Source organism: Dendropsophus ebraccatus, chromosome 12 (assembly GCF_027789765.1).
Source record: "Dendropsophus ebraccatus isolate aDenEbr1 chromosome 12, aDenEbr1.pat, whole genome shotgun sequence".
In the NCBI taxonomy this organism is placed as follows: Eukaryota; Metazoa; Chordata; class Amphibia; order Anura; family Hylidae; genus Dendropsophus; species Dendropsophus ebraccatus.
Window position 1 is genome coordinate 61,170,995 of NC_091465.1, and position 25,886 is coordinate 61,196,880.

General features: G+C 45.9%; 1 protein-coding gene across 8 annotated transcripts in view; it reads left to right on the forward strand.

Moving 5' to 3' along the window:
• The first annotated feature begins 14,713 nt into the window (after positions 1-14,713).
• The window catches only part of CNOT3 (CCR4-NOT transcription complex subunit 3), a 58,317-nt gene continuing 47,144 nt past the window's right edge, over positions 14,714-25,886 (forward strand). For 3 of the 8 annotated variants that reach the window (XM_069948587.1, XM_069948586.1, XM_069948585.1), the window contains exons 1-2: positions 14,714-15,035; positions 16,093-16,175. The gene's annotated coding sequence lies outside the window, so the exon portion shown is untranslated. Of the gene's footprint in view, positions 15,036-15,095; positions 15,115-16,092; positions 16,176-25,886 lie in introns of those variants that run through there. The other 5 variants (XM_069948579.1, XM_069948583.1, XM_069948582.1 and 2 more) reach the window with 3 other exon arrangements.

The following is a 25,886-nucleotide window of genomic DNA, read 5'->3' on the forward strand; positions in this document are numbered from 1 at the left end:
CATCTCATGCTTAAGAGGGAGTAGTAGGGTAACAAACGTCCTAAGGGGACCAAATAGCTTCAAATGCATCTAACTTATTGTTTAGCAAAGCTGTCAGGCGTTCTAGTGATCTATTTCTCTCACTTACACCTATTCCTTTTTCACACACTTTAATAAATCTGGATCTATACCTTTTTAGTTATTCAGAATGTTCCATTTATTTTTTTGAAAAATAAGAGGTTTGAATAGTAATCTATTCCTCTTCTGTTTTTGAGACTGGAACTCCGCTCTCATTGACAGAACATCTGAAATGCCAACATCCAGGGATGAATCAATCCTCTCTGCTGCCCAAGGCAAACTATGGAAAGGTATGCATTGTATGAGTGTGTAAATAGATGTTCATATAGGCTAGTATTTGAAACAGTGACATAGTTACCATGTAGGCAGACCACGCAACTGCTACAGAGCCCCCCCCCCCCAACAAAGCGTGCTCTGCTTACAGTGTCGGACTGGCCCACCAGAGGATCCTCTGGTGGGCTCCCAGCTTTAGAATCTGCAAAAACACTGACTGACATGTTGTTTCTCACTAGTTCTTCATTGGTGGGCCCCCAGGATCATTTTCTCTGGTGGGCCCCACCCAGATACCCCTGTCCGACACTGTCTGCTTACATGGTACACCACCGACAGCAACCCAGCAGAAGCAGGGGAACATTGCAGCAGCACCTGCCACCCATAGCTCATGCGCTGGAGAGCTGGGAGAACGAAGAAACACAGGGGAACTGCACCAGACTAGGTGAGTTAATAAGGGGGGGCTACAATTTTTTCCTATGGGACCCCATGAATCCTAGCTTCACCACCGATTTGACACCTGGTGAAATCCTACTCACCAGTAGGTAGCATCTCTCTTGTAGACACCAATCCCAACACTCAATGCCCCCCCCATGCACCTGAGAAAGAGGCAGGTCCGACCTGGAAACGTGTTGTGCTTGTAACCCCCCCACAAAGCGTGGTCTACTTACATGGTACACCAACGATAGACTTTCTAGCTTGTAGCTATTCAGAAGTTTGGAGGAGCATCTTTGACTCTTTGTACCAAAGAATAATAACATTTTCTATGCTATAGAACCACGGACAAATATATTTCAGGTACCATGTGTCTTCTTGACCCAACAGCATCTAACAGTGTCAGCAGTTGGGAACACGCATTACATCTGACAGATTCCCTTTAAAGGAGACGTCTTGTGAAACTAACAAATGACAGGGGGCAGAGGGATGCAGGAAAATAATAAAGAAACTATACTCACCAGTCCCCGTTCCCCTGCTCCGCTCTCTTTTCCACAGCCGCTGGATGTCATTTTCAGTCATTTTTTACCGCGTTTCGTGAATGTCACGGCCCAAGATCCTTTAGCTGCAACGTCACATACGCGGCTGATGGACTGCCTGCTCAGCCAGTCAATGACTACAGCGGTGTCCATCACAAGTCAGTGATTGGCTGAGCGGGCGATCCATTAGCTGGGCATGTGACGTTGCAGCTGGATGAGCTCCAGGAGGCCGGTGGCTATTGGATAGGGAGAGCTACTCTATGGACAGGAGTGGAGCTGTTTTTGGGAGAAAGATGTGTTCACACAATGCGTATATCTGTTGCGTTTTTAACATGCCTTTTGATTGGTGAAATTATTGAGACACTTGGGAGTTCACCAACCAAATGGCTTCATAAATATCCAGGTAGGGATCCCCTCCTTGTCTATTTATTTCAACAGCTTCATTAATAATACTCTTTGGCCGCCCTTTCAACATACAACTACATCAGATTATCAACTGTCTCCTTCAGGTTAACAAATCCACCGTATTTAACTGTATACCAGTGGATGCTAAACTGAGTGACCGGAAATGCTGGGAATTGTAGTGTATAGAAATGTCTGCAAACCACAAGTGTCCATCCAAAAAGTTGGGAGGTATGGAGAAAGGGCTGACTGCAAAGCATTATGGGGAAGCTTGATGTCATGTGTTTTCAGTCATCATCATCATCATAAGCTTCACAGTAATGGAGCAGATGTATCAACCTGGTAGATACAAAACACAGCCTGATTCGCCTATAGCAACCAATCACAGCTCACCTTTCATATCTTAACAAGCTCTGAGCTTTGATTGGTTGCTATGAGCAAGTTAGACTGTCCAAGTTGCGCATGGCAGTTCAGTTTTTATTTTTACAGAGTAATTTAAGAAAGGAAAGTTGAGCTGTGATTGGTTGCTATGGGCCACATCAAACCATATTATTTAGTGTTCTTAGTGTGGCCTAACCATAAGCTGTTTGCTTGGTCACAAGTGTGTAGTGACCTCTGCAGTAAAGCACGTTGTCAGTCATTAATAGGTTAATGCTTAAGATGTGTTTACCTGCAGTAACCATGGCAACCGTCATGGCACTGTGATGACAAGCGCTTATGTCATAAAGAAGTTTCCATAAAGCAATGCACCGCGCCCTGATCAGTGCCATCTTGGATGCGCCAGGGGACCTTGAGCTTGACCAGTTTACTGCCCCGTAGCCTTGATTGAATTTTGAGGTTCTAGCAGGGGAAAAGGGGTGGTCTGCTTTAGACTACCCCTTCATCGAGTCTCCACCTTCTTGAGTGGACCTGGATCTGTGAGGGAGAAGATACGTCCGCCTAGCCATCAATAAGATGACAGATATTGCAGCCAAATTTCTCTCCCATCCAGTTTATTATATTTACTATGGTATTACCCTCTAAGCCCAGGGGAGGGGCAACTCTCCAGCCATGGCTCGCTCGAGGTTTCCCCCACAGGGGGTTTTTCCTCGCCTGAGCGCTGGAGGGTGACTCTTTGTGAGTCGGGGGTCTGCCATTTTCAGTGTCATGTAATTTTAAATAAAATTGGGACAGTTTGACACCTGATTACAATGTGTTGTGTCTTTATTTTGCTTTATTTGGTGTAACTTATTATTCTTTGGAGTTGGGGGTCCATTACGTATTGCAGAGTAATAAAGCTGGACATCTGCCTGCTACACAGATCTATCACCTGCAGAATGCGCACAAGGATGGAACAGCGGATAGTAGAACTCCTGCATGTATGTGCATATCCCTGGATTAAATGGGCACTCAGATCTTGAAGAAAAAACATCGCAAGGTTTATACCTACATCTGCAAGGTTTGTCTAAAGTTTTTTTCAAGTGAGAGGGTCACACCAATCATAACACCACCATAAATATACATCATATATATGTCCCTAAGGATTTGATGTATGTATTGTGTGTGTGTGTGTACTAGGTATGCATTTAGGTAATGTGCATTTTTTTATCTCTGTGAATGATGTGTGTATATATTTGTGCATATTTGTATGTAATATATATCTACATGTTATGTTCACTAATGGGTAACTCCCCCTCCCATACCTAAACCTGCTGGGGACTCAACGTCCAAGTGTCAATTAAGCAGGGAGAAGCCTCTTTGACTCTTTGCACCAGAGAATAAAAGCATTTTCTATGTTATGGAAGCACAGAAATATATTTATATATGTGTCTTCTTGACCTAACAGCATCTAACAGTGTAAGCAGTTTGGAACATGAATTACAGCTGACAGATTCCTTAATGGAGAAGTCTGGTGAAACTAATGGTGGTTTTACACGGAGTGATAATTCGCCCAATCGCACGATTAACGATTTTGAATGAACGATTTTTTTTTAATAACGATTGGCGTTTAGACGGAACGATACATCGTACGGAATATTCGTTTTGCGATCGTTTCGCGATCGCTTAAGCCTATCTCACACATAGGGGAAATCGTTAAAAGACTGTTTACACTGAACGATCTGCGAATTTTTTGCGAACGATCAACGGCGATTTGAGAACTTGTTGAAAGATCAAAATGAACGATTTCTCGCTCGTCTCTTGATCGTTCGCTGCGTTTACAAGTACGATTATCGTTCAAATTCAACCGTTATTGGGCAAATTCGAACGATACATCGTTCCGTGTAAAACCACCATAAGAAATGACAGGCAGGTGAAGATAATAAAGAAAGTATACTTACCCTGGCTCCTCCAGCTGCAATGTCACGGAGAGGCTGATGGATTGCCTGCTCAGCCAGTCAGTCAGTGCTTGCATCGGTGTCCCGTCCCAGTCACAGATTGGGCGACGTTGCTGCTGGAGGAGCTGCAGGAGGCCGACGTCTGTGAGATATCCTTAAAGGGAACCTGTCCCCCCCCCCGTGTCGGGGTGACAGGCTCCCGACCCCCCCTATACTTACCTGATTGCGCCGGGTCCCGCTTTTTGATCCGGTCTGGTAAGAGATTTCATTGCACACGCTCCTGAGATGAGTCTGACGCTCAGAGAATGAATGAAGCGTCGGACCCGTTCATTCTCTATGAGCGTTGGACTCATCTCAGGAGCGCACGCCGGGCTTTGGGCGCTGAAATCTCAGTCACCGGACCGGATCAAGAAGTGGGACACGGCGCAATCAGGTAAGTATAGGGGGCTCTAGCGGGGGGTCAGGAGCCTGTCACCCCGGCACAGGGGGTGACAGGTCCTTTTAAGAAAGCACTATAAGGGCACGGGGACAGGTAAGTATACTTTCGTTAATTATGTTTCTACATCGTCCTGTCTGAGATTTGCTCGTTTCATGACACTTCTACTTTCAAGAAAATAAAGTGGTGCACTATGCTGTTTGCATAGAATGAGACAAGTTACTAGCAGTGAGCTAGCATCACTGGTCACATACACAGCTATGTGCAAAGTCGTTATAGTAATGTGAAAGGTTTGTCGCTGGTTATATCGGGTATATGACCAGATATATCTGGTATCTGGTGGGCCCCTAGAATTAAATTACCTGGAGCGCCCAAGGTACCCTAGTCTGATTGGAGGTGTGGTTGCTGTTTCTCCCAATCGTGGGTTCACAGGAGGGCTACAGTCCCATTGTTCCACACATGCTGTAGTGAGAATTGTGCCTCGATCTGCACAACTCCACTAGGTGAGGGAGTCCACCTGTACTTCAGTGTGCATTTCTCTATTTAATACTTCTACACAATGGAGCGCTGTCTATCAGCAGGTGGACATGTTCAACTGGCCTCATAGTATTGCCCTGACCAGTCTAGTTTTGGAGATATACAGACATTTGAAATTTTGTTTGGCAGAAGGCATTTCAATTCTCTCACCAGTTCCAGACATGGAGGACTCAGTGATGATTTGTATTCTGCAATCCGTCGTCCAGCGATGTCTCTTGCTTCCGGGTCCATGAGAGAGAAAAGGCTGCCAGTGCGCTTGCGCACCGGCAGCCTTTTCATTGGCTGGAGCGCATCACATGGCTTCCAGCAAGCTCAGCCAATCAGGGCTGAGCAAGCTGGAAGCCATGTGATGCGCTCCAGCCAATGAAAAGGCTGCTGGTGCGCATGTGCACCAGCAGCCTTTTCTCTCCCATTCACTCTCAATGAAGACGCTGAAGAGGAAGAAGACCCGGACCGCCCCCCAGCTCTGACGTCACCCGACACCAGAGAAGAGGACCGTGACGACCGTAATAGGTAATGTATACATTCTTTAACTTCCGGGGTGGGGGGTCGGGGGTCGGAAAGTGGGGGAAGGGGGCCAGACCGGGTATTTAACCACATTACAAAGTTATATAACTTTGTAATGTGTGTTAAATAAGCCCAAAAAATTTTTCGCCGGAGTTGTCCTTTAAAAATTTTTCAAAACAGCTCTAGTAAAAAACAAACAAACAACACCCCCCCCCCACACACACCCACACCCTCATAAGGCTGCATAATAGAAAAAGAAATTATTGTTATATAACTATTTTTTGGTATAACTCTTCTTGTAATGACCAATGTAATAATAAGAAACATTATATAGGGATAAATGTTAAATGCTGTGAGGCTGTGATAGAATATAGACGTTGGCGTAGGTATGAGCAGCCAGGCCTGCCTCCCTAGGACACAGCAAGGACACAGCACTGTAATTGCACCCAGAGAGGCGGGTGACTAGTTAGGACAATCGTGACTAGTTAGGACAAATGGACCACCCCCATGTCTAGTTCGCACTCACAGCATGGTGGATTATTGAAGTTTAAGAAGATTATTTTGGGGCACAGATGTCATAGACAGAGGGGATAGTTATATGTTTGGGCAGTGTGTGCAATCATGTATTTGCAATGTTTAAAAGCTTCAGACTGATTTGGACATAAACTGGTTCCCTTTAAATTTATGCCATTCACCACGTGGTAGAAATCAGATACTAATTTTTATCTCTCGGTCAGTAAGATGGTAATGGCAAATATCCATATAATTTTTTTTTTATGACCTTGCATATTACTTAATAGGTGACCATGGGTTGAATACTACACCATCCTCCATGCTCATTACCACACCCCTACTGTCATTATGCCTTAATCATACCTCGCTCTTAGTCCTCTCCCTATGCACCCACTTTTTTATCCCCTTTGCCCATTTACTCTTTCCCCTTTCTCTCTTCACTGCTTCTTCAGTTATTCCAACACTGCCCATACTTTATCCCAGATTCCTACTGTCTTTGATGACTATGCCACACCATTGGGTATATCCTACTTTATTAGTGCTTGTGCTTTCACATACCAGCAACATTTCTATTAGTCATCTGATATAACAGGCTGCGTGCCATGCAGTCCTCCACAGAAAAAAAAAGAGGAATTAGCATCTGTATTAGCTAAAGAGAAACAAAATTGTCAAAATATTTTGTGATTTACAGTATATTTGTCTATTCCTATGTGTTTCCGCTGTATTATGTGCAAACAGGAGGACCTGCCCCAGTGCCTCAATTTTTTTTTTTCAATCCTGTTTTTAATTTTTTACAAGTACATGGGAACAAATGCATTAAGGTGACACAACCAACAATGTCAGCATAGTAAAGGCCCTAGTACACAAAACTATCGGCTGTATTCAGCCGATAATTGTCTTGCGTAAGACAACAATCAGCCGACATGAACGATGCTGGCTGACTATTGCAGTTGTTTCCCCTTTAACATGTTGAAAGGCAAACAACTAATATAGCAGCAATCTGCTGCCATCGCTTTGTGAAGTAGGACCGCTGCTATGGGCTGCCCGGACGATCAAGTGATCACCTGGGCAGCCCCCCCTGTACTCACCCACTTGCTGCTGCTGTTGCACGTAATAGCGGCGGCAGCGAGGGCTTATAGCGTTTGATTTCTTCTTTTCGTCGCCAATGTAATAGGGGCTTAAGACAGACCTTATGTTGCTCGCAGAAGTGGGACCCTCCCCTTCACACAAAGCCCTTCATCCATAGACATCTCTAGTAGAGATGAGGGAACCAGGTTCGGGTCGATCCGAACCCTAACGTTCGGTATTTGATTAGCGGGGGCTGCTGAACTTGGATAAAGCTCTAAGGTTGTCTGGAAAACATGGATACAGCCAATGACTATATCCATGTTTTCCACATAGCCTTAGGGCTTTATCCAACTTCAGCAGCCACCGCTAATCAAATGCCGAAAGTTCGGGTTAAGATCGACTCGAGCATGCTCGAGGTTCGCTCATCTCTAATCTCTAGGCATCTAATCAGGTAGACGCAATCGTCCCAAAGAGCCTGCCACGTCCGCCTCTAGATACCATGTAGTATTTCTAAAAGGCCTATTTTATGAATTTCCATGGAATCCAGAAAAGCTATCATAAATCTCTTCCATTTCTTAAAAGATGATTTTGCCATCTTCTCCCTAGATGGCTCTGCCTCCAACTATTTCATGTGAAGATAGTGTGCTTAACCTGCTGGATCACATGGTCAAGCGAAGGCACAAAACAACCCATGGTATAAATCAGTGCCCCTTATTCATAAGAAAAAAAAAAAAAGTGATCTGCAGTTGGAATTTTGATATATTGTGCAACCCCTGTAAATGAGTATCCACCTAATATTGGAGGGTCACACTGGCTAAATATAGTACTAAGAATAGTATAGTAATAAGAATAGTATCTTAGAAATTCCACGTAATCATAACCAATGAAAAAAGCCCAAGATAGAAAAAAGTATGCACATCCCAATGTAAAATTGTATTATACTTTATTGAAAATAGCAGACTAAAAACTGTATACAGAATGTAAAACAACCTGAGTAGGGACACAATATCTCACTAGCCGAAGACACCCTTACATGCAATGTGTTGCCTCCCCCAACCTCCTCCCCTCAATATAACATAGTAAAGTCACTGAGGAAGTGTGCACCATGGTATATGCACTAGAATCATAAATAAATCATAAATACATATGGACCATAAATGCATAAAGTGACAAAGTACAGCAAATACAATGGTAAAGATATACGCTTAGTTATACGAGTACAATAAAAAGCAGGTGCAATGAACAGCCTCACCAATGGATCATTATAGACCAGTTAGGGTATGTTCACACTGAGTAAATCAGGCTGAATCCTGCCTCAGTGTGTCAATGGGATGGCTCTCGTGCCTCTGCCGGTCAAAGAATTGACATGTCAATTCTTTGAGCAAAGAGCGGCAGATTTCCAGCACCATAATGAAGTCTGAACAACATCATCCATAATTATGGGTCGTGCACGGACCGTGCAAATCCCTCCTATGGGTATTTTTCCACACGTTGAAGCTTCATTGCATTACCACAATGGGCGGCAATGAAATGATTAATTACTGCAATGAAGCATTCACATTGCGTTACTGTATGTGTGAACACCGCCTGTTGGTATTCACACAGACAGATTTATCTGACAAATTTTTGAAGCCAAAGCCACAGGAACAGACTATAAACAGAGAACAGGTCATAAAGGAAATACTGAGATTTATCTTCTTCTCAAATCCATTCCTGACTTTGGCTTCAAAAATGTCATATAATGCACATATAAATGAAGAACGATTCGCTGACTGTTACTTAAAGGGGTTGTCCGGCGAAAAAAATTATTCACAGAATAACACACATTAAAAAGTTATACAACTTTGTAATGTATGTTATGTCTGTGAATGGCCCCCTTCCCCGTGTTTCCCCCCACCCACGCTAGACCCGGAAGTGTGGTGCATTATACTCACCGCATGTCGTGTCGTCCACGGTCTCCGATCGTCAGCAGTGACGTCTTCTTCGTAAGTTCGGCGGATCTTCCCGAGTGCCGGCCGCCCTCTGCAGCGTCATCCGAAGCTCAGCCGCGATTGGCTGAGCATAACTGTGCTCAGCCAATCGCGGCTGAGCAGCTGATGACGTGGCCGCGTCATCAGCCGCTCAGCCGCGATTGGCTGAGCACAGTTATGCTCAGCCAATCGCGGCTGAGCGGCTGATGACGCGGCCACGTCATCAGCTGCTCAGCCGCGATTGGCTGAGCACAGTTATGCTCAGCCAATCGCGGCTGAGCTTCGGATGACGCTGCAGAGGGCGGCCAGCACTCGGGAAGATCCGCTGGCCTCCCGAAGAAGACGTCACTACTGAAGATCGGAGACCGTGGTCGGCACGTGACAGGTAATGTATAGCGCACCACACTTCCGGGTACACGGGTGGGGGTGGTGGGACACGGGGAAGGGGGCCATTCACAGACATAACATACATTACAAAGTTGTATAACTTTGTAATGTGTGTTATTCTGTGAATAATTTTTTTCGCCGGACAACCCCTTTAAGAATAGGAGCAAGTTTTTCATTTCCCTGTAGGGGAGACCCCCATACATGTTACTTAGAAGTTGCCAAAACCGTTGTTAACCGTGGCAGGACTGACTACTGCAGCACGCCTGAGGGTCGCAATAACCAGGGGTGCCTCAGCAAAAAAACATAAATTACTAACCAGTAATTTATTTTCCTTAAAGGGAAACAGTCAGCTCCCGGGCACTATCTAAGGTGCTGACAGTGTGCTATAGCTGGCAGTCCCACAGTGAGCATGGTGCCTTTTTGGTAATTTTCCGTGCAGCGGATTATGTACAATCTTATGTCTCCTACTGTCACAGAGCAGTTGTTCGTGCCACACTTGTCATGCATCCTCCTCCCTCTTCATGAATAATCAATGCTGCACGGCCTCCTGCTGGCTCAGCTGTTAGATTGCAGATCAGTCCTCTGTAGGAAGGTTATGTCTTCAAGAATCTTTTCTCTGTAATGTGTTGGAGCTGTGGTCTAGGGGTAACTCACCTGTCTAGAGACCTGACAGCAGTTTGTTCTCTGGTTTGAATCCCCTGATGGAAATTAAACAGATTTTTTTTCCCCTCATTATTGTATCATTTTTAAGGCTATGTTCACACACACAGTATTTTTGCAACCAAAACCAGAAGTGGATTGAAAACACTGAAAGGCTATGTTCACACACTGTTGAAATTGAGTGGATGGCTGTCATTTAATGGCAAATAATTTCTGTTTAAAAAAAAAAAAAAAAAAACACAACGTCCGATATGTGCCATTAAATGACGGCCATCTGCTCAATTTCAACAGTGTGAGAACATAGCCTTTCTGTGTTCTCAATCCACTCCTGGTTTTGGTTCCAAAATACTGAGCAAAAATACTGTGTGTGAACATAGCCTTAAAAATGATACAATAATGAGAAAAAAAAATATCTATTTAATTTCCATCAGGGGATTTGAACCAGAGAATGAACTGCTGTCAGGTCTCTAGACAGGTGAGTTACCACTAGACCACAGCTCCAACACATTAAAGAGGAAAGATTCTTTCAGACATAACCTGCCTACAGAGGACTGATCTGCAATCTAACAGCTGAGCGAGCAGGAGGCCGGGCAGCATTGATTATTCATGAAGAGGGAGGAGGATGCATGACAAGTGTGGCACGAACAACTGCTCTGTGACAGTAGGAGACATAAGATTGTACATAATCCGCTTCATGGAAAATTACCAAAAAGGCACCATGCTCACTGGGGGCTGCTAGCTACAGCACACTGTCAGCACCTTAGGTAGTGCCCGGGAGCTGACGGATTCCCTTTAAACCCATGACAGCACCCCTGGTGAGAACCAGAGGGGAGTAGGTTTTTACCCTACCCTACCCTACCTTGATGACTACTTTTAGTGAGTAGTTCTAAATCTTCCCTGGAGTCTAAGTTTGTAGTTTGTAGAGTCTCTGTTTTCTTCCCTGGGGTGGGAGATTAAAGTGACTCTGTACCCACAATCTGACCCCCCCCCCCCCCCCCAAACCGCTTGTACCTTCAGATAGCTGCTTTTAATCCAAGATCTGTCCTGGGGTCCGTTCGGCAGGTGATGCAGTTATTGTGCTAAAAAGCAACTTTTAAACTGGCAACCCCGTGCCCAACGGGAGTATCTGTGCCCTAACTTTGCACCACCCCTCCATCCCTCCTCCCCACCCTCTTCAACATTAGAAATGCCACTGGAACATTTTCTCCATGCTGAACATTGCACAGGTGCCTTAACGATCCAACCCATGTTACGGGCTGCCACAGGTGGGGAATAGGAGGCAATCTGCCAGGAGCATTATTAATGATGAGGAGGGCGGGGAGGAGGGACAGAGAGGTTGTGCAAGCCTAATGCATACACAATCCAGGCCACTCCCGTAGGGCACGGGGCTGCCAGTTTAAAAGTTGTTTTTTAGGACAATCACCTGCCGAATGGACCGCAGAACAGATCTTGGATTAAAAGCAGCTATCTAAAGGTACAAGTGGTTTGGGGGGGGGTCAGATTGTGGGTACAGAGTCGCTTTAAAGGGGTTATCCAGCGCTACAACATGGCCACTTTTCCCCCCTTCTCTTTTCTCCAGTTCAGGTGTTATTTGTAATTAAGCTTCATTTACTTCAATGGAACTGAGCTTGAAACCCCACCCAATCTGGAGACAAGAGAGGGGGAAAAGTGGCCATGTTTTTGTAGCACTGGATAACCCTCTTTAAGCTCCATTTACTTCAATGGAACTGAATTCCAAACCCCACCCAATCTGGAGACAAGAGAGGGGAAAAAGTGGCCATGTTTTTGTAGTGCTGGATAACCCCTTTAACGAGGAAAAATCTAACAAGATCCCATTTCAGCTATGTAAATTTTTGGGTATTTGCCTTGACTCATGTGCACAGAGGTCCTTCTTACCAGGGAGCATATATATATGTATAGCAGACATGCCACACATTAGACATGTCTGCTAGAGATGTGTCACACAACCACTTTTAACCGCACGTGTGTCCGAACGACGCTTTAGAAGTGGTTCTCAGATGAAGGCTTTGACGTCTCCTAGGTTGTGATGACTGTGGCCACCAGAGGCAGGGACCATCTTTTCCTTTAGGATGCACACAGTGACTGATATTGTGCACTTCCAGAAAGTAGAAGCTAGGGATGACCGAATTTACTGTACTAGCGAAGAGAAACTGGCAGAAGTTTCCCAGGATTGCATCCAGCTTTTCCGGGCACCCAGAGCGGCACAGAGTTCAAAGGAAGGCAACTTGACTACTACTGCAAATGTGCTCAATCCCTTGTAGAAACGTTCTAGGCCTCTGGTGGCTGCAGTAAGAAGCTGCCTGGGGCCTAGAAGTGGGAACCTATAAGACTTTGTACAGTGCCTCCTTGCAGCAGAAGTCTGATTTCAGCCAGGTGGGCACGTACAGTGGAGATGGTAGAATTGGCATCAGCTAAGCACTGTCTCATGCATATGGTGAGATGAAGGTCTCAGTCACACCTCCTTTAGGACTGCAGCCTCCACTGAAGATTCCATTAAAATCACAGACAACATATACTGCAGCACCTACAGAGCCTGACAGACCCCATTCACTTTAATGGAGTACTTTGATCACTGTACTGGACTAAAAAACTAAATCAGCAATGGGGTCCCTCACACTGCTCTCAGCCTAGCCTACAGTCACTGGCGTCTCTTGGGTGCCCAACAGTGAGCATATTAAACCCCTGTTTTCCCATTGTTATTGTACTGTTAGAACAATGGTATAAAACTTCAATGTGAACTGTGCCTTAGAAGTGTATATAGAAGTGTACCTCCAGTCCTAGCCTATGCAATGAAGCACACATAGCAGGACACCAGGACCACTATGGCAGGACACCAGGACCACTATGGCAGGACACCAGGACCACTATGGCAGGACACCAGGACCACTATAGCAGGACACCAGGACCATTATAGCAGGACACCAGGACCACTATAGCAGGACACCAGGACCACTATAGCAGGACACCAGGACCATTACAGCAGGACACCAGGACCACTATAGCAGGACACCAGGACCATTACAGCAGGACACCAGAACCACTATAGCAGGACACCAGGACCATTATGGCAGGACACCAGGACCACTATGGCAGGACACCAGGACCACTATGGCAGGACACCAGGACCACTATGGCAGGACACCAGGACCACTATAGCAAGACACCAGGACCACTATAGCAGGACACCAGGACCACTATAGCAGGACACCAGGACCATTACAGCAGGACACCAGGACCACTATAGCAGGACACCAGGACCATTACAGCAGGACACCAGAACCACTATAGCAGGACACCAGGACCATTATAGCAGGACACCAGGACCATTATAGCAGGACACCAGGACCATTATAGCAGGACACCAGGACCATTATAGCAGGACACCAGGACCATTATAGCAGGACACCAGGACCATTATAGCAGGACACCAGGACCATTATAGCAGGACACCAGGACCATTATAGCAGGACACCAGGACCATTATAGCAGGACACCAGGACCATTATAGCAGGACACCAGGACCATTATAGCAGGACACCAGGACCATTATAGCAGGACACCAGGACCATTATAGCAGGACACCAGGACCATTATAGCAGGACACCAGGACCATTATAGCAGGACACCAGGACCACTATAGCAGGACACCAGGACCACTATAGCAGGACACCAGGACCACTATAGCAGGACACCAGGACCATTATAGCAGGACACCAGGACCATTATAGCAGGACACCAGGACCACTATAGCAGGACACCAGGACCATAGGGCTCAGTCCAGGTCTTGTAGGACATCACAATGTTACACACCACTTCTGGCAATACATTAGCTGATGCAGCACTTAACCTGAGTGTAGCCTCATGGGACATCAGCCATTGTTGTATCAGGTCATCTGTCACCTCCTATCGTCACACGCCGGGTGTCAGCCAACCGGACGGGTAATGACAGGTTATGCGGCGTCTGACAAACTACAACTCCCAGAATTCCGTGCTCGCTGCATTGCATTCTGGGAGCTGTAGCTTAAAACCACAGGTCAGAGAGCACTGGTCTGCATATGACCGGCCACAGTTTAGTGTCTCTCCAGCTCTTGTCCAAGGAAGGGAAGGCAATTACAGGTAAGCTACGGTGTGCTGCCCAATAGCGCGCACAATGTCGCCGATCCGACCGATAAGCATTCCCGCCTTTGGTTTTATAATGTCAGCTTGCAATCTCGTCGGTGTCCCCGGTAAAACCTCCGTGCAGCCCTCTCCAATCACACGCCTCTTCCTTTACTTGCTGGCTACGATTGACATACGTGTCGTCAAACCACCAACTCTTCCTGCCGGTCCCCGCACAAACTGACAGCTCCATCCCCCAATCAATCCGCCCCACTTAAACCCCGCCCCCTGCCAGCGCTTTTATAAACGTCACCGTGATTGACAAGTCGATTGTCCAACGGCATCTCCATCCCCGCCTCCTTCGCTCGCCGTCTCATCAAATGGGAGCCAAGAACGGGACGGGCGATCTTGATCGACGGTAAAATCATCCAGTCAAAAAGCCGCGTTTCCATGACAGGCAGCGGACTTGTCCAATAGCCTGTCAAAACACGTGTGGAGGGGGCGTGCCTTGGTTCCACCGCGGAGGAGAGTGAAAGACAGGGAAAGAGAGCAAACGAGCGAGAGAAGGGGGGAGGCCGAGCCCGTCGCCGCCATTTTGGGTCCCACCGAGCTGTGGACGGAGAGCGAAAGAGGCAATAAATAAGCTCCCAAAGCCTATGCAACGAAAATAAGCCGAGTTGTCGGGCCGCCTTCGGCAGACGAGCTCCGTGTTTTTAGACTAGCCTTGGTAACAAAACCAGTAACGTTGGAAAAATTAGACCCAAAACAACCCTCAAACCGGAAGCGGCTTCCCCCACCTTTCTGCATCCTCCTGGGGGCGGTGAGAGCTTCTTGTCGTTGAGCACTTTATGTTTCTCTGGTCAGGTGGCCTCCCCGGGTCCCTGGCTGCCTTGTGTCCTGTGAGTGGCTGTGTGTCCTGGCGGGGGAGGGGGCTGTGCATAGGCCCGAGCTGTAACACCGGGCCCAGTGACATCTGTCTGTGTGTGGGGACTCAGGGAAACTACTCTGCATTACTCCTAAGCCTTTCTATGGTCTCTGCCATTGCTGGGCAGATGGGCAGTGTGGGGAACAGTGCCATCTAGTGGGGAACTCTTCCTGAAAAATGAGGGCAAACTTAGTGGTGAGAGTGCCAGTGCTGGCTGCTCGGGCCTGTGTATTCTGTATATATCCTGTGTGTGCTTATACTGTATATATCCTCTGTGTGTGCTTATACTGTATATATCCTCTGTGTGTGCTTATACTGTATATATCATCTGTGTGTGCTTATACTGTATATATCCTCTGTGTGCTTATACTGTATATATCCTCTGTGTGCTTATACTGTATATATCCTCTGTGTGCTTATACTGTATATATCCTCTGTGTGCTTATACTGTATATATCCTCTGTGTGTGTATACTGTATATATCCTCTGTGTGCGTATACTGTATATATCCTCTATGTGCTTATACTGTATATATCCTGTGTGCGTATACTGTATATATCCTCTGTGTGTGCGTATACTGTATATATCCTCTGTGTGTGCGTATACTGTATATATCCTCTGTGTGTGCGTATACTGTATATATCCTCTGTGCATTCACCTCGGCTGTCTATTGCTTTGTTTCTGCCAGGCTTTGTATGGTGGAGGTGAATACATAGGTCAAAGTTACCTATAACCCTGATCCCCTTCAACCTGTGGCTTCTGGCCGTTGCAGAACTATAATACCCATAATGCTGAGTGTCTGCGCTCTATGGGGAGTGTTGTTAAGCAACAGCTGAAGCCGCACAGGTTGGGGTTATAGTATGTGTTTCTTGTATCGTGTATATATCATAGATGCGGCCTTATGCTCATGTCTTACTAGGATAACATTGGTGATTATTGGTTTCTCTAATAGACGCGTGCCTGAAATCCAGAAGCCTCACCTTGCTACTAAATAACAGGGATTGCTTGTATCCAGAAAAGGCCGGATTACTGCAGGTAACGTGAGGTGGATGGATGGCTGCGTAGTATTAGTATATGATGGTGTGGATCCGCCGCACTCTTGTATATACTTGGCCGTAGTCGTCGCTTTGTTGATGTTCTTATTCTAGAAGGACTATGTTGATGCTGAGTTGATGCAACAAATGGAAAGTGTTTACCTCAGGGACCAGGTCTTTTATTTTGATCTGGTTTAATAGTCTACATATTGGTCGTGCTTTAGCTCTTCTTAAAGTAACAGGCGCTGGGTTTATAGGCAAATCTCGGTGGTGTTATATGGATGAGTTTACAGCGTGTGTAGTGAGTCTTTTTTTTGGGCCATAAGTAGAACTAGGTTAAGGCGGATGAAAAGTGCTTGTGCGAATGTGTATACTAGGTCGTTCAGCTGTCTGGATGTTGTATAGGTTTGTGTTTCATATTGTGCATTTTTTGACCCCATGTAGTGCAGCTTTACCTGTTCCGAAATACTCGATAAAAAAGCATCTTGTGGTCATCTCCGGTGTCAGCCTGAAGTGGTAGGACCAACATGTTTCCATGAATTTCTATTGACAGGTCAGGAGAGGTACTGAAGATGAGAGGAGCCCATTTTATACCTTTCTAACTCCTCCCACAAGGCAGGGTGGCTGCCAGATTAACTCTTTCCAGGCCATTGGTTGGCTTTAATGTCACCACCTCATAATTTGGTACCATATCAGTCTTCTTACATCCAGTGGTATTATGGAATTGGGTATGCCATATGTCTGGAGAAGCACATCCATGTCCATCTAGTCTGCCCTTACGTTTACCTACCACATCTGCTGGATGTTTGTTCCAAGCACCTACAACTCTGCCAGTAAAATTACAATAATCCATATGGTATCTTATACTTACTAGCTCCTTTACTGTTTTGCATCAGTGACTTGCTGTTTAGTCTATAGGATACTGGTGATTTCCCTATGTATCTAGGCCATAAAGTACCGTATTTGGTTTGTATTGTCATTTTTACAGTTTAAATTCTTATTGCCCTTCAATTCCACAAACTCCAGTGCAGGACAGTCAATAGCTATGTGATGCAATTTAGGTAAAAACTTTTATTCCCAACTTCACTAACTTTGAAATGATGTGTCTACATAATAGACATGTAGTAATAGTTGACAGTCTGTGATAATTGCTTGATAATCTGTTGAGGCAAGGCTGTGTTTACACGGAGCGATAATTCGCCCAATCGAACGATTAATAATTTTAAAGGAACAATGTGTTTTTTATAACGATCAGCATTTAGACGGAACGATATATTGTTTGAAAAATCTATTGCGATCGTTGAAATAAATCGCTGAAAGACTGTTTATACGAATCGATCTTCGAATTTTGAGCGAACGACCAACGACTATTTGAGAACATGTTGAAAGATCACAATGAATGATTTCTCGCTCGTCGCTTGATCGTTCACTGTGTTTACACGAGACTATTATCGTTCAAATGCTATTGTTATCGCGAAAATTCGAACGATAATTGTTCTGTGTAAACGCAGCATTAGCGTATTACATTGACAACAGGCCAGCCCAGCTAAACGTGAACACACAGGTGTTTGTTATAGTATACCACTCCCCCTCTCCTCATGTGGCACTAAGGCTGGTATAGACTATTCAATTTGCTTTGCACGTCTTTAGAGTCATAGTGATTTTGTTCACAGTACAATTGTTTTGTTAAAAAAATAATTTTACAGACTTTACAGTAATTTTGTTCCTTCATATCTAAGGCAGGTACAGGGATAGCTGGATAATCTGTCCAACAGGTTTCCCATATCTCCCCTTCCTGGACCCCTGTAAGTATAGCTGGTGAGTAGAGATAAGTGAACCTCAAGCACACTTAGGTTTGTCTGAGACTGAGGGTGCAGCATTTGATTTCCAGTGGCTAAAGAAGATGGATGCAGCCCTAGGGAGTCCTGAAAAACATGGATAGAACCTATGGTGGTAACCATGTTTTCCAGGTAGCCTTTGGGTTACATCCAACTTCTTCAGCCACCGGTAATCAAATGCTGAGAGTTCGGGCTTAGACAAACCTGAGTGCTCAAGGTTCGCTCATCTCTACTGGTGAGGATTAAAATATTTGGGCCAATAGGACTCTGATATAGTGACTGTATAAGCAGTGTTGGCAATATATAGGTGTAAGGAGATGTTGCATATAACTAGGATAGGTCATCATGATGCAGATTAGCAGCGTTCTGACCTGGGAGCGGCCATTATTCTGGCTTAGGGCTATGTTTCTAGTTTTCCTGTATAATGGGGTGCTGATATCTAGGGAAACACTATGAAGGGACCACAGTACTAAATCAGGTCAGACACCCAGCAGTCATACAGCGGTGGCATATCATAGCCCTATGCCATCACGTTACACAAGGGAATTAACACTTTCAATCGTTTAATGCAGAAACATAAAATATTTAGCATAGTTGGCAATGAATGACATTTGAGTATGACCTGAGGTTAGGCTGATATTGATGTTAGCAGCTATCACTCTAGATTTTTCTGTTTGGTGAAGTTAATCTTTAGTATTGGCCTCCATAGCAGTGATCACACGTGTCGGCAGTGCATTAGCAATGATAACACAATATATTACACAGTGATCACTGAGTAGTTTATATCCCTCTATATAATTCTGAATTGTATAATTTAGGGGACAGAATATTGACATGTCAATGAAAAGACATGGCAGAAAATAATGGGTGTCTGTGAAAGAGGGAGACGTATGTCCCCTCTGATATCTTTGGGCAGTCTCTTCATCCATATAACTTTCCAGCATCTAGCAGGTGATAGATTTTCAGGAGTAACCTTATATTTGTGCCCTACTTTCCCCACAGATGCCCAGCTGTACAGAAATTTGACAGATGGCTGTGGAGATAGTTGGATGATCCTAAAAAATGTAAATCACTCCGTCTGTACCCAGGCAATGCCTTCTGACTGAACGATAGATAGACGATTTGGGAGAAGTTGTCCTTTAAACCACACCTACATCTAAGCATCACCAAAGCACATAAGATCATGGGGTGCCTCAGTAGGGGTTTAGATGTGCGCAGCTGGAATTTTATTTAGACCGCAACAAATAATTAGTCCAACTGCACATAGATGTACACCAGTGTGCAAGGATTAACAGAGCTTCAAGGATTGGTTACCAGAGTAATGAATGGGGTGGGTGGACTAAAGTACTCAGAAGGATTATTTACATTAGAAAAGAAGATGGCTGATGGGCAACGTAATAACTGTGTATAATTATAGCAAGGGGCAGTTAGTGATCATTTTATACCTAGGGCTGTGATATATACTCCTGATATGCCCGCTTCTTCTCTTCCCTTTTTTGACAACTTGTTGTCTACGTTACCGACCACCGCTCTGATCAACAGACAGTGCTGTATATATACTATATCTATGGATCTACATTATAACGTGATACACACCAACCAGACCACTGCTTTAAAGCAGAGTAGTGGTTGGTAACCTATACAAAGAGCTGTCAACATTGAGGGAAAAAGAGCAGCATCAAGAGAAGGAGACAATTTTGTTTATGAATGTACTTGCAAAATATTGAATTTGATGTGTTCACAAGTTTTAACTTCTTTACCGTAAGAGCAGTGGGGCTGTGTGTAAGGGATGGGGCCTGTATACATTTCTGGTGTGTAATAATTATACAAGTTTTAGTCCCTAGATTCTGAAGAAGGATCACTAAGCCAGGGATTTATTCTGATTGCCAGGAAGGAAAGATTTAATTTTTCCCTGTAGATGAGAAAAATTGGTTGCTACACCTTTGGTCTTTTTTTTTTTTTTTGCCTTCCTCTGAATCATTTTTGGATAATAGGCTGAACTGGATGCATATACAGATGTGTCAGTACACCATTTCCATTTTTAAGGGAATAAAGTTTTGGATTTAGTTGTAAATTTAGTTTAGACTGTGATCACTTTTGCTGCACGTAACTGGGGGATCATCTTCTCTGTTTACTGCCTGCATAGGGGTCTGTGGCTATTATATGCGGACTGTATTAGATTTGGAGGGGCTGTTATTGGCACATAGAGGGTACTACATGTGAGGCCTGTGGATACGACATATGGGGCTGTGTGGGTTCCATTGGATACAACATTGTGGGCTGTGAAGACTGGGGGATGTAGATAGTTTTGTACATGTTGTGTTATTTTATTAACCCCATACCTCATATGCAGAACACCTTAAATATTCCTGAGTCTTTAGTAAGGGAACTGCACACAAGCCGTTCTATAATATTTACTATTATTTACTGAACATATTTCATAATATCACTGTGTATGTTAATATTGAAGCATAGTATGCCAAAACAGAGAATTGAGATTGAAATGAAATTACCATAAATGTGCTATTCTCAGGGTCAGATGCTAATCATTGGTGCTGATGGGTATATGTACTGAATAATATGATGGTGCTGATTGGTGGGGATAGTATCGGTAACATGGGGGAAGAGAATTTGTCACCAGTTTTATGTGGTTGTGTGTAAGGGCAGCATAACTAGTGATAGACACTGAATAAAGTCAGGTCACAGGCAGCACAGCACACCATTAGAATACTTCTAAGGTGCCAGGTGTAGGTTATTATATTGGTACATAGATTATAGGGATTTATTCTAAAAGTATGTTACAGGCTGAAAGGTTGAGATATGGACATCTGAAGAGATATTTGGCTTAGAGCAGTGCTTCTCAAACTATTTCTACTGGAGCCTTGCCCAACAGACCAAGGCAATGCCTGGACCTCACCAGACTGACCAAGAGGGTGCCTGGGCCTCACTATCTGTGGTGACAGTCCATTTAAAAGCTGAAAATAAAGCTAGGACTACCTTTCACCCGACTCCCAAGCTCTATATACTAATAAAGCAAGTATAAAATAAATTAATAATGTTGCTAAAATTCAGATTTTGGTGGACTGTGCAGATCATATTTACTTTTGTATAAAAGTGGCTTCCCAGCTGGCCTCACCAACAACTAAGGGGCGCCTCACTGGTGAGACCCGCCTCACAGTTTGAGAAGCACTGGCTTAGAGCATTGGTGCACAACCTGCAGCCTTTGCCTGGTGTTGCAAAACTACTGTTACCTGGATCCCCTTTTGTAGCAGCTGGAGGGCCACATCCTGACTTTTCCTCTAGGCGTTATCCAGCATTATAACATTGGGGGCCTGTTCTTAGAATAGGCCATCAATATCAGTTGGGGATTGAGGAGATAAACTGGGCCCTTTATTTTACTGATCTTTTATGTTCGAAGTAACTATCTTGTTCTGCAGTGATGGGTGGTGGGCTCTGTTAAGGGTCTGAGTGTGATGGATTATGTTAGCTACATTTTCTTTTTTAAAGTGTACCACTCATTATAAAAAAAACTTAAGACATGCCAAAAGTTTTGATCAGTCCATGTTCAGACCTTTAGGCCAGCCTGTTCCAATGGTCGACGAGGGGGCGGGGCCAATGGTGGGGCGGGGAGGCTTGCTAAGTGGCGCTAATGCTGCGAGGCCCCACCCACTCGCAAAAAAGGAGGTGACAGTGTCAATTTAATGTGGTCTTTTTCTGGCTCATTCTCACAATCTGTATGGGTCTGAAGACTTTTTTTTTTTTTTTTTTTTTTTTTTTTTGGTCATGTTTCTATGAAATGTCAGAAGTTTCTTTTATAATAACAGGTACACTTGAAGGGGACCTGTCACCCCGGCTGCCAGGGTAGAGCCCCTTATACTTATCCCCCTCTCAAAGTCCTGGAAGCCGTGTGCGCACTCACCAGAGATGAGTCCGACGCCCATAGAGAATGACTGGAGCAGTCATTCTCTATGGGCGTCGGATTCCTCTCCGGTGACTGCTCACATGGCTTCCGACAGGGCTTTCTCAGCAGTGGGACGGGGTCTGGGATTTTGAGGAAGGGGTAAGTATAAGGGGGTCAGGCGGGCTTCACCCCTGCAGTCGGGGTGACAGGCTTCCTTTAAGCTATATTTAAATAAAGAGAGGTGTAGAATGACTTCAGTTTACCACCTCTTGTTGCACTATTCATTAAAGGAGACGTCCCACTATGACTAAAATCAGGAGGCGGGGGTGGGTGTTGAAATAATACACCATGTAAACCCTCCCCTCCTCAAGCCTCGTAGCACTGCTCCGGTGTCCCATTTCCCACAGCCAGGGTCCTTCAGCTCTGCTAGCTGCAACGTCAAGACCCCAGCTAAGTGATTGTCCGCTCAGCTAATCAGTAGTCTGGGGCGGGACACAGCCACAGTCATTGACTGGGTGAGTGGGCAATTGCTCAGCCCGGCCGTGACGTTGCTGCTGGAAGGGTAGCTGGTGATGTCATCAGGCAGCCGTCATTAGGACCCTGGAGCAGCGCAACAGAGGCACAAAGAGGGGTGAGTTTACATGTTTATTGTTTTCAACCCCGCCAGGCCTGCTGATTTTAGTCTTTGTGGGATTTCTCCTTTAATCAGGGCTTTAGATGCGTTTGGCACCAGTATTATGGCTTCCAGTACCTGCCTGACTGCAGGCCTTATGACGCATAGTGACAGCCAAATGTGGAGCCCCATAGGTTTATTTCACCCCGTGTCTTGCAGGGCCTGCTTACCATATGTGCTGCCATAGATTGCTGCAAATGTCACACATGTATCCATAAAGTTGTATAACCATGCTTCGGAAATCCACGTGGATTTGTAGACATATTGTAGGTATTTGCAGTTGATATCGCGTCTTGTAGTCTGATGGAGTAGCTATATACTATATAAAGCACTGAGCTTCAACCTGCACCTTAGCCTGATCAATTGTACTTCCAGACTGGAGGATTACCTGCATAAGAGATTTTACATCTGTCCAGTTCTTAGGTTTGCATGGTAATGGCAGATCACTGCTATTGGGTCATTTGTCTAATCCAGGAGTGGGGAACCTTTTCCATGTCGAGGGCCGGTCGGGCATTAATGAAATCATTCGAGGGCCGCATACCGTGCGCGGCAGTTAGTATCGTAGGTTTGCAGCACATGGGGCAAGGCAAAGTATTGTTCCCCCAGTGCCCCTGCTATTGTAGTTAACCCCCAGTGATGCCCCTTGTAGTCTAGTTAACCCCCAAGTCATGCCTCTGGTAGCCTAGTTAACCCCCATCAGGCATGTCCCTTGTAGCCTAGTTATCACCCCCATCAGTCTTGTCCCTGGTAGCCTAGTTATCACCCCCATCAGTCTTGTCCCTGGTAGCCTAGTTATCACCCCCATCAGGCATGTCCCTGGTAGCCTAGTTATCACCCCCATCAGGCATGTTCCTGGTAGCCTAGTTATCACCCCCATCAGGCATTTCCCTGGTAGCCTAGTTATCACCCCCATCAGGCATGTCCCTGGTAGCCTAGTTATCCCCCCCATCAGGCATGTCCCTGGTAGCCTAGTTATCACCCCCATCAGGCATGTCTCTGGTAGCCTAGTTATCACCCCCATCAGGCATGTCCCTGGTAGCCTAGTTATCACCCCCATCAGGCATGTTCCTGGTAGCCTAGTTATCACCCCCATCAGGCATTTCCCTGGTAGCCTAGTTATCACCCCCATCAGGCATTTCCCTGGTAGCCTAGTTATCACCCCCATCAGGCATGTCCCTGGTAGCCTAGTTATCACCCCCATCAGGCATGTCCCTGGTAGCCTAGTTATCACCCCCATCAGGCATGTCTCTGGTAGCCTAGTTATCACCCCCATCAGGCATGTCCCTGGTAGCCTAGTTATCCCCCCCATCAGGCATGTCCCTGGTAGCCTAGTTATCACCCCCCATCAGGCATGTCCCTGGTAGCCTAGTTATTTTTTTTTAATAATTGTCTTTTTATTAAAGATTTTCAGTATAAGACAACACAACAGAATTAAGCAAAATGAAGAAGAAGCTGGCATAGTCATGGGTAGTAAGCATAGTCAGGAAGTCCATGGGGAGAGTAAGGAAACATGACTAGTAAGCAAGCATAACAAAAACAATTTGCAAATTTAAACCAAACAGTTGCCCGGAGAAGGGCCCGTAGAAGGTGCCACCTAGGCTGATAGGCACTAAAAGAGTGCATGACCCGGTGGGCCGGGCGGGTGTGGGCCAGGGACGACCCAGTGATTGACAGCAGGGCATAAGGAGAACCCTAGGTTCCGCAGGCAATGCAGAGTGAGGATGGGCCCGAGTCCGGGGTAGGATTCGGATAAGAAGAGGATAGAAAAAGAGGGGACAGAGTAAGAGATGGGGTAGAAGGAAGATCAGAGGGAAGGGGGGAAAGAGAAGGGTAGAAGGGGAGGGTTATCTCGGACGTCTGTCCCAGAACGCATCCCATGGCGCCCAGACCTCACTGAACCTATCCACTGTGTTATTCAAGATGGCCGTAAGGGATTCCATACTGCGGACATCTCTAATCCTCGTCAGCAAATCCAGCGAGGACGGGGGGGAAGTACTCTTCCAATGCAGGGAAATAAGGCATTTCGCCGCCGTAAGAATGTGGAGGAGGACCTTAAAGAGGAAGTGTAGGGGGGTCAGTGGGACCTGTATCTCGAGGGCCTCTCGTATGGTGCTTTGCACCATCGCCCAATAAGGAGCGATCAGGGGGCAGTCCCAGAATATGTGGAGTAGTGTCCCAGGGGCGGACAAGCACCGCCAGCAAGTGTTGGGGAAAGCGGGGTTAAATTTATGGAGGAGGTGAGGGGTGTGGTACCATCTCATGAGTAGTTTGTACTGGGCCTCCTTGTATTGTGTGCATAAGGAAGAAGTGGCCGCTTTACGCCACACTACCTGCCACATAGATGGCGTGATCGTAAGGCCCAGGTCTCGCTCCCATTTGCGCATATAACCATGCCCCGAGGGGTCAGCCGGGAAGAGCAGACGGTAAAGGTCTGAAATCAGCCCCTTGGAGGATGCACCTCTCAAACAACAGAGCTCAAATTGGTTAGGGCGGGGGCAGGTCAATGAGCCCAAACGGGAGCGGAAGAGGTCACGGATCTGTAAGTAGGAAAAGTAAGTACGCTGTGTCAAACCATATTTCTCTTGCAAGGCTGAGAAGTCTGGGAATTTCCGGGAAACCGGATTGACTAGGTCATAGAACCTAAACAGGCCCGCAGAGTACCAGGGTTGAGTCATGGAGGAGGTGACACTGACAGGGAAGTCGGGGGTGAAGAGGAAGGGTTCGAGCGGGGAAGAGTGGGCAGAAAGATCATATTTGGAGCGACACTGGGACCAAATCGATACGAGAAAGGCCATGGTGGCTAGAAGCGCCGAGTCTGACAAGACACGGCGTGGTGCCCAAAGGAGGGCGCAAGGATGAATAGGGGCTATCCAGAGCTTCTCGATCTCCACAAATCTCTTGTAGGAACGGAGGGACGCCCAGGCGGGGACAGTGCGCAAATGTGCGGCCAAATAGTAGCGAGATATATCAGGTAGCGACAACCCGCCCCTATGAGGTGGCGAGGTGAGGACCGAGAGAGGAATTCTGTGGCGCCCCTCCTTCCAGAGAAACCTGAGGAAAAGAGCCTGGATACGTCGGAGGGCGGGGCGGGGTACCATAACAGGGAGAGTCTCAAAGAGGTACAGGAATTTGGGTAAGATCGCCATTTTTATCGTGTTAATGCGACCTATAAGGGAGATAGGTAAGTGCATCCACGAATTTAACAGCCGGGAGACCTCAGCGATTAAGGGAGTGAAATTGGCCTGGAACAGGAGGGAGTATGAGGGAGTTAGCTTGACCCCGAGGTACGAGATGGAAGAG